The sequence below is a fragment of the Ruditapes philippinarum genome, unplaced genomic scaffold, assembly GCF_026571515.1.
Source record: "Ruditapes philippinarum isolate M1 unplaced genomic scaffold, ASM2657151v2 ctg16172_1_1_1_1, whole genome shotgun sequence".
In the NCBI taxonomy this organism is placed as follows: domain Eukaryota; kingdom Metazoa; phylum Mollusca; class Bivalvia; order Venerida; family Veneridae; genus Ruditapes; species Ruditapes philippinarum.
Window position 1 is genome coordinate 25,316 of NW_026862229.1, and position 15,481 is coordinate 40,796.

General features: G+C 33.1%; 1 pseudogene; it reads left to right on the forward strand.

Moving 5' to 3' along the window:
* Positions 1-2,678: 2,678 nt before the first annotated feature.
* LOC132718339 (heat shock protein 70 B2-like) lies at positions 2,679-4,870 on the forward strand (annotated as a pseudogene).
* Positions 4,871-15,481: the final 10,611 nt, after the last annotated feature.

Sequence of the window (15,481 nt, forward strand, 5' to 3'; positions counted from 1 at the left end):
GTAAACTAATTAATTTTGTCCAATATTTTAACATTATAAATTTACGATGTATTCGCATTGGATGTCTACCGGTTTCGCCATAAAGACCATCCAGGTTTGTTGCTTTCTTAACACATAAGACTTTTCTGAGAAATTTACAATGGATCGTTTCTATATTTTTTCCTTCTTGATATCCATAAACTTCGGCACCATAGTTTAAAACTGAGCCTACCATACTATCAAAAAGTTTAAATTTGTCTCCAATAGATAATTCTAATTGATTAAACACTGTAAATAAATTATGCAATAAAAACGAAGCATGTTGTGCTAATTTCTTTTGAGTTCTATTCCAATGACCATTTTTAAATAAATTAATCCCAAGATATTTTAAAAAAAAATACGTTTTCCAGAACTATGTCATTATATACGAAATTGTAACTTGTATGTCTGCCTTTTTCAAAAATCATAATTTTCGTTTTATTAGTATTAACTTTAAGACCCCAAGTTTGACAATATACTTGTAAATCATTTAGCATAGATTGGAGTGCCATAGGAATATGTGCAAATAAAACGGCGTCATCCGCGAAGAGCAGCAGAAATATTTTAGCGTCGTCGATTTTAAAAAGGTCCTCTATATTGGAATTTATATCAATAATAGCTCACTTGGTGATGAATATCATTATTTATTTAATTGTCAATTCTTTAATACTGATAGAAAAAAATATATTACTAGAGAGTATAGTACTAATGTTAATTCAATCAAGTTTTCTATGTTAATGAATAGCACAGATAGGAGTATATTGTTAAAACTTGCAGTATTCTGTAAAAAAAATATTTCAGCATTTAAGTAACTGATAACTAAGCTTATTTTCATAATGTAACACTTTCATTTTTGATTTATATTTGCCATGTAATACATCAGCATATTTCGTGGATATCTCTTTATATGTCATACTATATGTATATATTATTGTATATGTGACTGATGCCTCTATGAGGCCCAGCATTTTCAATAAACTGTTCAAACTGTTCAAACTATTTTCTACTTTATCATTCACGAAGTATAAAAATAATAATGTGGAACTGGGGTCCCCTTGTTTTGCGCCAATATTTGAATCGAAAAAAGACGAGACTGTATTGTTATATCTAATAGCAGCTTAAACGGATGCGTACATACATCTTATAGCCGTTACAAATTTTGAACTTACATTTTCTGACAATAATTTCTGAAAAATAAATGTTCGATCCAATTTGTCAAAACATTTTTCGAAATCGAGAAAACAGCAATATAATTTTTTTCTTTCTGATAATGACTTAACGATTATAGAGTGTAAAAGAAATATGCAATCCGTTGTAGATTTTCCTTTCTGGAAACCATACTGATTGTCAATAATTTTACTATGTTGAACGGACCACCTAGTTAATTAGACGATTAAGTAAAATTTGAGAATAAATTTTTGCAATTATATTAATGACTAAATAAAGAAATATTGTATTGTATTGTATTGATAATGAAAATGGAAAATAAGGCGATAATTATGCTAAAGTACTATGATGATAATGTGATTGTACGATTGTTACAATTCAATAGTACGATAATTATTACGCGATGGTAATTAAGGTGACGATGGTTCAAATGTTAAAGTTAATTGTAATTGTGATTGAAAGTAATTCAAAAAGCTTGGGAGATTTATAAAAAATATTGTTGAATGCACAGCGTTTAAGTAATTTTTTAAACTTGATTTTTTTTTCAAAAGTACGTACTTCTCGTGTAACCATGACATAATTCAAGCAATTTAGCTATTGGTCCTTACTTTCTCTTGACCTTAATTTTTAAGAAGCCTATAGATATACTTAATATTTCATACATGTAATTGATTTTTAAATTAATTATATCTCTTCTTATATGACTGATATATGAATGCGCCTTGAATAAATAAAATTTGAATTTTAAAATCCTTACGAATATCTAAAATAGATTTATAACCGAAACAAAACTTCATTATGCTGGCATAAAAATGTTAACATATGCTTGAAATGGAGCCATTTATTGGGATTATAAGCACTCAAAACACATTATACTTCTACTACGCCAGCCCCATCCCCACCAGCTAACCCTGTTCTGTGCCGCGCCTGCTATTTAAAAATATAAATTACATAGGGTAATCAAAACTATATCCGCTAGATCTAGTGTCTTATACCAGTAAATATGTATAACAAATATTTTACCAGGGAGAAAAGACAGTAAGTAGTACAGAACGCTTTGTCAACTGCTTAGAAAGAAAAATCAACATATTTTTGTCTGATAAAGAAGTGAAACATACAATGTATATATAATAGTTCATTTTTATTGAGAAGAGTTCGGGTACAAGTACCTAAACAACCAAATATAACTTGTCAAATAAATGTTAAGTGATTCTCATTCTTTTGTATTCATTTTCTTTAATAAAGGAATCAATTAATTACTAATTAATACACCGTAACGCCGTATGCTCGTGCTGTGATCGCGAACTAAACAAAATTATCTCCCTTGACTACCTGCGTAAGGTCGTTTGGATTATTCTTCTTTGTACTAGAGTGTTCTAAATTCTATTTTTAGAATATTATTAATCTTTCCAGATCAATCCATATGTTCGAATGACTATTATTAGGTTTTATCATCCAGAACAATCTCGAAAATTTAAAAACTATATATAAGCAAAGACACCAGCGCAGTTTCATACAAAGTTGAAAGAAGGAAAACTATATTGCAACTAGAATTAGGCAGTTAATTTAATAAAATATATCTACATTTATTTAATTGGGGAATCAGTAATTAAATCATGAGTGCGCCAGCGATAGGAATAGATCTCGGAACCACATATTCTTGTGTTGGGGTATTCCAGCACGGGAAAGTGGAAATCATCGCAAATGACCAGGGCAACAGGACCACGCCTAGCTACGTCGCGTTCACAGACTCCGAAAGATTAATTGGTGATGCGGCCAAGAATCAAGCAGCAATGAACCCGGCAAACACGGTATTTGACGCAAAACGCCTGATAGGTCGCAAGTTCGATGACCAGAGTGTTCAAAATGATGCCAAACATTGGCCGTTTAAAATTGTCAATGACGGAGGTAAGCCGAAAATCAGAGCGGAATACAAAAGGAGAGAATAAAACTTTTGCACCGGAAGAGATTAGTTCAATGGTTCTGTCAAAATGAAGGAAACTGCAGAAGCATATCTTGGTCAGAAAATTAAAAACGCTGTCGTGACAGTACCAGCTTACTTTAATGATGCTCAAAGACTTGCCACGAAAGATGCCGGGGCAATTGCTGGACTTAATGTCATGAGAATCATCAACGAGCCGACAGCCGCTGCCTTAGCGTATGGAACTTGATAAAAACTTAAACGATGAAAAGAATGTGTTAATATTTGACCTTGGAGGAGGAACATTTGATGTGTCCATTCTTACAATTGATGAAGGATCTATTTTTCGAAGTAAGATCTACAGCTGGAGATACACATCTTGGAGGTGAGGATTTTGATAACAGAATGGTCAATCATTTTGTTGAGGAGTTCAAACGTAAACATAAAACAGACATGAGTAAAAATGCACGAAGTTTACGTCGATTGAGGACGGCGGTGTGAGCGAGCAAAGAGAACATTGTCTAGCAGTGCCGAAGCAAATATCGAAATTGACTCTTTGTTTGAAGGCCATTGACTTCTATACCAAAATTACAAGAGCAAGCGTTCGAAGAAATTGTGTTCTGACCTGTTTAGAGCAACAATGGAACCAGTCGAAAAAAGCTCTCCGTGACGCAAGCTTGATAAATCTAAGATTCATGAAGTTGTTCTTGTTGGTGGATCAACAAGAATTCCAAAGATTCAAAAACTGTTACAGGACTTTATGAATGGTAAGGAACTGAACAAATCTATTAACCCTGATGAGGCTGTAGCATACGGTGCTGCTGTCCAGGCAGCCATATTGTCTGGTGATACATCAGAAGCAATCAAAGATGTTCTTCTAGTCGATGTTGCTCCTCTTTCACTTGGTATAGAAACAGAGGGGGTTGAAATGACAAAAATTTTTGAAGGGAAATTACCAAAAAAACCGCCCAAAAGCGTCTCAGTTTTTTCAAAAATTTTTGGACAATCAACCAGCAGCCCCAGTTTCAAGTTTTTAAGGTGAAAGGGAAATGACCAAGGACAAAAATTTTTTACAAAGGACCCCTTTTGCCCCTCCCCGGGAAATTTCCCCACCAGCACCACGTGGAGTGCCACAAATTGAGGTGACTTTCGATATTGACGCCAATGGAACTTTGAATGTTTCTGCTCAAGATAAGAGTAACAATAAAATGAACAAAATTACGATAAAGAATGAGCGTGGTCGGCTTTCAAAAGATGACATTGACAGAATGGTAAATGAAGCAGAAAAATATCGTGAAGAGGACGAGAAACAAAGACAGAGAGTGGATGCACGAAATAAACTGGAAGCATATGTGTTCAGTGTGAAACAGTCTGTATTAGAATTGACAGACGATTAATAAATTGTCGTCTGAAGACAAGGAAATTGTGAAAAACACGTGTGAAGAATGCGTAAAATGGCTCGACAATAATATAACAGCCGAAAAAGAGGAGTTTGAATACAAACTTGAGGAAATTCAGAAGAAAATATCACCTATCATGGTTAAACTACACGGAGGAAGAAATCAAGGTCAGCAACAGAACACGGGAGCTGGACAAGGTGGACCTACTGTCGAAGAAGTAGATTAAATGAGAAAGTGATAATGTATAATGTTATTGACTGTTTATTTCTTTGCAAAAAAAGTTGTTGGAGCAGTTTATAATTTTTGAACAACTTAAATACCAGTAAAAAGGGCATTTTCTCATGATATTAATACTTGTACATTTTAAAAATATATATGTAGAAAATTAACTTCAAAATGATTTTGAAAGTATATGTTCAAACGATATTATGTATGATTTTCAAACATTAAGGATATAAACTCCATAATTATGATTCATATTTGTTTTCGAATGTTTTGTATATACTATTTTGTTTCTGTTTATATGTTATATTAGAATGAAAATCGTTATTATATTGTAAATTATTGTTTATATTTATTCATTCTGTGATATTTATTTATTAAAATGACAAAAAAAACAACATTATTATTATATTTTTTTTTTGATATAGGACAGCCATCAAAACAATTTTTTTTAATTCTCGAAGCGATTTACTGTTTCATCACTTGTATTAAACTGAAAGTCCCTGGCGAATCCAAACCTACAACAACAAAGGTAAAATTATTCAAAGTAAGAGTAACCACAAAGGTCAAGTATTCACATTCTTTCGAGGCTTTATAATTCTTTCATAATTTTGGAAGATATTGAAAAGTGAGAATCTTGCCATATTCACCAAATTAACATACTAGTATACGTAATACTCTTTCCGAATTATTACCTTTTTTAAGCACATACTTACACGATATTTTCTTACTTGCATTTAATTTTGATAGACTTCGATCGCATTATCTGCAATGCCTCAAGTATATTTAAAAACAGTAGTCACAATTCATTTTTACAATACAATTCATTTTACAATACATGACAGGCAATTTGTTTTTAATATTTTGCCGACGGTATATAATTAAGATTAAAGATTTCTAATATGTTGTTATGGCCATATATAAACGGTTGTTTTATAATATGACCAAAGTCATTACTCTGAAACTTTGTCGACAGAATATAATTACAATAGATGTTATTTGACAAGTTCTATGTATATATATAAACCGAGACATTACTGCCTTACTTTGTCAACGATTAGCAGTCGTCCATGTTCATGTATATGCGTATGCCTTTTGAGAGAACAATTAAAACGATGTTTCTAAATCGTATATCGCTTATATGTTTAATCCTTCAAAAACAATAGTGACCGACTCACTGTAAATGATTTAATAACCGACACTACGCTAACCAATCAGAATAGAACTCTTATTAATGAATACAAAGTTACATCGGCTTCTTCACATACAATGTACATGTATAGAAATATATGTACAACATATTCATTTAAAGCAATAATCTAGATTGGCAGTAGATCTACTGTTCATTTCTTTTTTAATTTGGTCATGAATGGGTTGTATCTAAAGTTAGTAGGCCTAATTAATTGTACTTCAGAAACGGTGTATGCATTGAACATTGTTGGAGATGACTTTTACCACTTTGTATCAGTGCCAGTGGCCGAAAGTTTCCCCTTAAAATCCACATTACTGTCACCAAAGCTTTAAAGATTGTTACGTATATATTTTTAAATTAAGATTTTTGTCAGTTCTAACAAGAGTACTATACACTGATGATAAAACTTGCAATTGCTTCCCCTTACGACACTTAAGTAGTGTGTTAATTAAAAGTTTTCTCCCCTTGCAGAAAAAACGCCATGATGAAGCGAGCAGAAGATAGGGAAGCAGAAGCAGAGGTAACTTTTTCTTTTTCACGGTAGGGAATCACGTGACTTTTACGGTTACGCGTACAGACAATATGGCGGCCTAAAAACCTCGCTTCACATGTGTTTTTCAGGTAATTCTTTATTATATCCCTTTTACTTACACACGAGACCTGTTGCAGCCTACGCAGAATAAAGAATTGTTGCCGCCTATACCTTAGTTTCCACCCCTGTGCTCATAGGTTTTACAAACACTCAAAAATTCAACAGAAATGTTCAATGTGAACAATTATATTTCGGGTAACATTCACGCAAAATTTGTATTTTTTATGAATTTGATTAAACTACGTCGAGTTAGCAAAGAAAAAATGTTCATAGAATTTCTTTATTTGAAAATGTAAATATTAGGCATGTTAAATGTTGACTGGTCATTTTCTATTCCAATACATGAGAGAAAAATTATTTGGGTAACTCCCACGCGTATTTTTATTGTTGATAACTCCCACGCAATATTTTATGGGCAAGCAATATCTATGCAGGTTAAAGCCTAGATATTGACTGAACAAAATCACGATTGATGCATTTAGCCTTAAACGTTCAAAGAATTTTGAATAAATATTAAAAATACCGCCAAAAGGTCCTGGATAAAATAAAGCCCCTATGGATAGCAGAATACATACTCACGTGAAAATATTAAATGAAGTTTCGATATAGATGAATTAATCGCAGAAATTAAGATATAAGTCTCAATTATAAGAAGGAGGTCGATTTCAGTTTAAGCACAATTACAGTTGTCATTTTCATAGTTTGCAGATATGGACGGTTCCAGCTCGGATATTGTTTGTGGATAATGTTGGACAACATTTGTCTTAATGACCACATAAACTGGCTACTCGGCACAGGACCGTGTAAATGTTGTGGCAATCGAAACGTGACAGGTATGGCATTTTATGGTATTCGTTATATTAAGATTTTAAAGACATTCAAGTCATTTTATCACTTTAGTCTTTTAATGTACCAACTTTTTTCAAATTAGTGTCTGTATTTAACATTATTATGTTGTGTGTTTTTTTTAAATCTAAAGCATAAAAGAAAACAACCTAAAGAATATTAGAATGGGTCTTTTATTTTACAAACTAGGTAATAAAATCTAGAGGACTTATGTTTGAATGTCATCTTAATATCAACAGTAAAACCCGTAACGTTTCCGATTTGCTATAAAATGTTTTACCACAACATTTATAAGGTCCTGTGCCGTGTAGACTGTTCATGTGGTCAATATTTGAGACATATCCGTGAATGAAATGTTTCCCACGTTTATCACAAACAATATCCGAGATGGAACCTTCCATATCTGCAAAATATGAAAAATGACAGAAATACAAAACCTCCTTCTAATATTTTAGACTTTTGTATCAAAACGCGACCTAATTGAATGATTTGGGTTTGGGTAGGCCTTACGGCGAAGTTATTGATGTCAATTATTGCAATTTATGATTTTACAAGCCATGCCTTTTTGAAATTTTATTTATCATATTATTGTAACCTATAAGCAGATGAAGTGTTGAACGCCCCATATAATTTACGCCCCAAGACGATTCGGCAATTTAGCTGTATTAATTTTATATCTAAGTGATAGTAAAATTAAATGTGAATTAGTTTGAAAAATACTTTAAATCCATTGCATTATCAAAACAAATATTGATTAAACTGTTTGAGGTTAAATAATAAAGATGAGAGTTAAATTTTAAGTTTAATTGCCGTGAATTTATAGGGAATAATAAGTCTATTTTATATTCTAGATCCTGGTCCTGGCTGAAATTTAGAGTATTACAGCTGTAGCTTCTATACCATAAATTTAACATGGAAAGGACTGTTCTTGGGAAAATGCTGACGTAACTGATGGGAGCAGTTTTCTTACCAATCGTAGGTCATACTTAAATAGCTTCTTTTAAAAAAGTTTTTGTTGTTTTTGTACATAATTTACTGTCAATATGAAACTTCAGCAGTATCTTAATTTCTATGCTTTTTTATTTTGTAAATCTTAGAAGATAAGCATTTTAAGATAAAACAAATCACTAAGTTGATTAATTATATATAATTTGAGATTGACCAAGTCAATTTTTTTTATAGTAACTTCTTATTTTATTTGCAGAAGCAGTAGAAGTATTCAAACACCATCTGAAACACTTAAAGACATACCCAGAGAGCTCTAGAAGAAGTACTAGTGGTAGATTGGGACAGATTGTAGCTTAATTGTTAAACTAAAAGGACTTCTTATAATAAAATCGTTTGAATTTAAGCTACACTTGAACTGTAGTTTTTGAAATAAAATAGCTGAAGTATTTAACCTTTTTCCCTTATATAAGCGTGTTTCGGCGGATTTTTGCCCCCCCCCACCCTTTTTTTTAGGCCTCAAACAGTGACAAAATGCCCTATTTAGGCCCCAAACACTATTTCCGTTTGAGAAATGTTGTTAAAAAAAGTGACCACTTTTTCGGCGCCGTCCCCCATCCAAATATATTATCAGGGGGTTACCAGAAGGGGGATGTGCCCCCTTCTGTTTGGGGTGTTTGAAGGGGGACGGCGTCCCCCTCATCGCCAAGAAAATTTTGGACATGTGACAGGCTAAAAATGGCCTCAGGTCAATCTTAGGGTAACTAGTAACCGACGCTGAAAAGCCTTTTACTGTATCTGAATTTATTGAGAAGTTGTCGCACTTTGAAATCAGTTTTGATGGAAAAAAACAATGCAAAATAGTGATTTTTGGCAATTTTGAGACGTCCCCCCGTTGCCATGGTAACAGGAAATTTACCATTGAGCATGCTGTTACAGAGGCTATGGTGTAGTCAACATTTGTGCCAAGTTTCATTAGTATTGAAGCATTTTTCATAGTTTCATAGCAGTTTGAAACTTGTTACAGGAGGCTTTCAATGAAAACGGCCATTTTTTCGCAATATGCTTATGGGGTAAAAGGCTAATAGTGTCTTGATTCTTTTTGTTAACTCTGTTACATGTACTTTGCTTTATATTAGAATTAAAGTATGTTGAAATGACATTGAAAACTTCAAACCGTTTTTTGCCCAACTTTCAAATTCGAAACATAAATCTAACGTTTATTTCAACGTTGAAAATCTGACGCATACTTCAACGTTGTTCAGCCGTTGATGTGCCTGCTGGGTTTTACTTTCTATCAAGGACCTACTGGCGGTATTATTTTAAATATTATTGCCAAAATTCTATGAAAGTTTGATGCTAAATGCATCAATAATGATTTTTTTTCGGTCAATGTAGGCTAATCTGCATAGATATTGCCTGCACATAAAATATTGCGTGGGAGTTATGCAACAATAAAAGTATGCGTGGGAGTTACCCAAATCATTTTTCTCTCGTGTAATGGAATAGAAATGGACGGCAGTCAACATTTATATGCCTAATATTTACATTTTCAAATAAAGAAATCTATGAACATTTTCTCTTTGCTAACTCGTACGTAGTTTAATAAATTCATTAAAAAATACAAATTTTGCTGAATGTTAGCCCGAAATATAAGTTGTTCACATTGAAAATTTCTGTCTGAATTTTGAGTGTTTGTAAAAGCTAATGAGCACAGGGGTGGAAAATTAAGATATAGGCGCAACAATTCTTTATTCCGCGTAGGCTGCAACAGGTCTCGTATGTAAGTAAAAGGGATATTATAAAGAATTATCTGAAAAAACACATGTGAAGCGAGGTTTTTAAGCCGCCATATTGTCTGTACGCGTAACCGTAAAAGTCACGTGATTCCCTACCGTGTTTTTAACACAAATAAAGGTACTCGTCTATATCCCGAACAACCAATATTGAAACAGTTAAACTGTTGAGCTAATAATAAATGGTAGTGAAAATGCTTTTTATAATATACTGGTATCGAAGCAGTATCCGTCGGCTAGTATATCCGACAATAGTGAATACAGTACGGTTACTTTCGTTTACTAAACTCTTCAAAATTGAAGGTGAGTTTTTTTCATCAAGGAAACGTTCGAGTATAAAAGAAACTTTAGACATAATCGTTCTCACCTTTGGCAGCACACCACACTAAATGAAGCCACAGCTTCGAATGGCCAGGGGAGGATTTCATGGATATAGTGACTATTGTGGATGTAAATGACTGGTTGTCTTTAAAATGCATTTTCAGCATGAAATTTGTTTTTGTTACATGTAATATGATCATTTGCAAATTCGAAAACATGGTTAGAAATAACATGCTGTTTATTATAGATGTCAAGGCCGCCATTGTTTGTAAACATTGCTTTTAAACAGCATGCTCGGTGAAAACAAGTGATTTTGCAGGGGGTACAAATTTTCAGCAATAGCAAAAATCTACAAGGCAAGCACCTATTTTCTTTGTGAAGTTTGCATGCATAGGGGAGTTGCTAAAGAGTGACAGAGTTTCTGTAGTCCGTATATTTGCAGGTATTTTTTGCCGATGGGACGAAAAATGTTGTTTTGGGTCTCGGACCACTATAGATTTTTGGCTTTTACGGAATGAATTGGAATTTTTTTAACTGCCTGACTGTTGCACATGGGATGATTTCATTACAGATTTGCAATGTTATGACATATATGTTCTTAACAAAATGTGTTTTCTTTTTCCAGGTTGTGTAGTTTGGGATCAGATTTATTAGACATATTGCTTGTAGGACATTGACGGCAGAAACTTGAAATTTAGTGTGGAGTGCTACCTTTATATTCTACAAGCAGGTGTGTTTATATTTTTCGCATGAGGGATTTCACGTGCTACTGTTGCGCATGCGCAACGGATAACTCCATTAGGCACAAATTAAGACAAGTTTGCCCCCTTTGCCAGCGAATACAGACGACATTTCAAAAGTCGCTAATAATCATTCAAATTTCATAATAGTCAATAAATATAAGATAGAGCTATGTGTTGATGACATTTTTAATCAACAAATCTTGAAATAAAAGCAAAAATGTCAGAAATGGGAAACCCGCGGCAATTATTTTCTTCTAACCAAGGGAGGCAACACTGTTAGTCTACTGCAGAATATTCTGCATAATTGCAGTAGGTTGCTTCCCGTATAGAGCTATTTTTATCATGGGGCACCTTATGGGGTGTTTAGAATAATTTTACAGAATTTCTTTTATATATTTTCGTACTTGAAATTAATGTGTTATGGATTCATGAATGCAGTTATGGTCGAGGGGAGCTAAATACTACCAGAAAACGACAGATAGGTTTTGAAAAAAAATAACATGAACGAACAAAATACAAGTACATTGCTGTAAATAAATTAGTTTGAACAAAAAACAAACAATTGCTAAACGAAAGTGATTGACTTGTAATGTACTGTTTGAACCACATATGATCGACCATTGATTAGCTTTAACCATCGTGTGAACACAATCTTCGTACTTCTGTTCTTGCACGTAATATATGACAACTGTCCTTACGATATGCCGTCTTTAAAAGTCAACCTTTTACCCTTAAAAGTTTATGATACACCGATCGTTGTAAAAACTTATTTACATATGCCAAAATAATATTCACTAGTTGCAGATTTTAAACGGTGCGAAATACACCGGAAAACGCACGCTTCTTGGAGCATCGCTGAACGAAAATGTGTTCCCCCCCTTAAGCCCTAGGACCTGCCCAGTTGGCCATACGTATCACAAAATCGTGACATGGTCAAGATAAAAACAAGTAAAATGGTTTCTTGCGGTCAACATTTTAATGATATAGAGATATTTCATTTAACTATTTTCAACATTATTTGGGGGGGGGGGGGGTAAATAAACGTTTGTATCAAGAATATAGTTGACAATAATCGATCAATATAGAAGAAGGTCTTTGGAAACTGGTGACCGTTGAAGACCGGAGAAGGTCGAACATAAAACGATTATTTCTTTTTAAGAAAATGATTAAATATGCTACCATTTTATGAATAATTCCGAGCAAAAAAATGAATAAAGTAAACACACAAGTTTACGCAGAAAATGTCTCTATTTATTATCATATGGCAGATGCCAATACGAATATTTTAATTTTGTAGATTTTCAGTTTAAACAATTTATTGTTTGTAAAATTTGAGATAGATATTAAAGAAATATTGATAAATTTCAAACACATCATTCAAGTTTTTCCACCTTAAACGGTAAAATAATTATAGAAAATTAGAAGTATCACGTAATAGTTTTTTTGCTGTCAATTAGGTATGATTACAGGTAAATCCGTAACGTACTGGCAAACGGTATTTAGCTGGGTTTTGGAAAAGGTCAATTAACCAATCATATACGGTTTACAGATCACATGCTCCTCCATGTACCGAAAACAGGTCACGTTCTCCTCCATGCCTCATAAGTTAAACTGCGGTCTTAACTGCGGTCTCAAGACCGCAGGGAATAAGTAATGTGCTTGAACAATATTTATTCCAGTCCCATTAGTGATAGATACTTTCTATAGATAATCGTATTATTTACTGTTTATTTTATCTGGGACAAAACGATCTACTGTCCCAGATTTTATCCATAAAACAGATATATTAACAACAATTTTAAGTTCAAGTAATAACTGTTAACACTGACATAGAAATCGATATTAATTTGTTCTTTCTTCTGCATGTGATCTTATCATTTAGTTTTCAGAGGTTAAATGAGCCGCGTCACGACAAAACCAACAGTGCGTTTGCGACCAGCATGGATCCAGACCAGCCTGCGCATCCGCGCAGTCTGATCAGGATCCATGCTGTTCGTTGTCAGTTTCTCCACTTGTAATAGTGTTGGTAAGCGAACAGCATGGATCCTGATCAGACTGCGCGGATGCGCAGGCTGGTCTGGATCCATGCTGGTCGCAAACCCACTATGTTGGTTTTGTCGTGACACGGCTCAAATGTATATTAATTACACTACACGTACATGTACTTTCCATAAATAAGAGCATAGCGTATCTTAAAGATTTTAAACAGAACTAGCGCTTTTTAGATAAATGTTTATGTTTTTATTTCAAAATATGTTTATCTCAACTAAATTGTTGACACACTTTTTTTACACACTCTTTTATATATTCCATTATCAAAGAACATTTTATTTCTGATGAGAACACATGGAAATCATTGATAGAAATCCTGTCATTAAAAATACATGCTTCGGAACTACATGTAGTTAAAAAGGGACTCCTAGTTTAAACAAGTATTAATATCTTTATGTTATATTTTTGCAAATATTTTTGGATGAAGTTGTAAGGCAGATAACAACTTTTCCTTCAATATATAAACTGTGTCCCTTTCTTTCAGTTTACATATAATATGTAACGATATACCAATACCAATAAGATTGGCGAGATGAAATTTAGCATTTTTGCCTAATGTAGATTTAATAATCAGACGAAAATTATAGGAAGCCGAAATAGAATGATGATTTAATTATTTATTTGTTAATGTCAATAAACTACAAAACCAGTGAGTATTTTCTATATTTTCTATATTTATTGTCGGTTACGCGAATAGCTCGCTTGATTGTTCGGAACTGGTCAGTGCGCCGGAACCGGTCTGATAATAATCTCGGTAAAATCACTGCAGATGTCATATTAAGTCTACCAGGATTTCTGAATTATTACGATTAAAACCCTAAATAAAGCAATATTATTTGTCTAAAGAGGCCTTCAAAAAGTCTTATAATAACAAAAACATCGATACCGATTTATAAAAAAAAGTGTCGGATTTATGCTGAAATCGTGATTCACGATATGTAATTCATTTAAACACAGGATGAAAATTAAACCATTTAATTGGCATTACTTAATCCAATATATTTATTGCAATCATGCCTGATACTGTACATATGACAATGTCAGCATCTTTTTTAAAGAATACATACATGTTTTGAAGGTAAAAAAATCTTAAGTCAGATGAGTAATTCAAAGCTCACCCCCGTAAAGTGTACACCGTGTAGAACATTTTGCACTCCGATGTCCTTGCTGTGAAAATATTGAATACAACTTGAAAATAGTAATTTCCTTATTTGTATTTTAGACCACTACATGTACTCATGTCATGAAACAGTGATTCTATGTTTGCTACGTGTTACAGTAAGACGGTATTATTAAGTAAAAACAATTAAAGGCCCATTATACCTCAGAAATGCTATCATATTTATTTCACAAAATGGTTTTATTTTTGATATCTTGTTACAGTTTTGAAAAGAACATGATTTGCCACCCAGATGAACATATTTTTTTTACTTTTCTTGCTCTGTTGGCAAGCAGTATGATCATAGTGAATGAGTATTTTGTACGGAATTTTAAAAAAAACTACTTTGTTAACATTTTGCTACCAGCGCAACTTTCTTCAGTTGTTAAACAACTAATATGCTCTAAATCCATTTTTAAACCATTATTAAACACATGTTTGACATTCTTAAGAATTGAAATAAAATGGATTTTTGACACATACCGGTAATGCGCCTTTGTTTTTTTTTTTTCAACAAGTATATCTTCTACATATTTCGAAGTTTATATTTTCTATCTCTTATTCCATGCTTGTCTAACATTAAATTAAAGCGCTGGTAAGGGACCTGCTTTATCCACCAATTATATCAGTAGTTCACAATGCCATTTATGGCACGTGTAGAGTTACCCATGCTCTGAAAGTCGATTTGCACAAAATTCACGCGCTTTTACATGGTCGGTATAAAAAAACAATAGAAAAATACTATTCACAATGCAATTTTTTTATGCGCATAATGTTTTTCGACGCAAAGCATGCATTTACAAAAATTGCACAACATATTCTAATAATCTGACGAACTTGTAAATTTTGTACATTGTAGAATGAATTCGTTTTTGGCAGTGTGATGTCGCCCGATGCGACTTAATTTTGGCGGGAATAGTTTTTGCTCTAATATATCTGATCTATTTAATGCAAAGTAAATTGAATCCAATATATCACATGTTTCTTTTGCTGTAGGCAAAGTTGAGATCTGTTTATTAGAATACTTTTCTCGTGTATAAATCTCCACACGGTTCTAATCTGTCCAATTCGAATTATCAGATGAGTGAATTTCACTACCGTCAATTT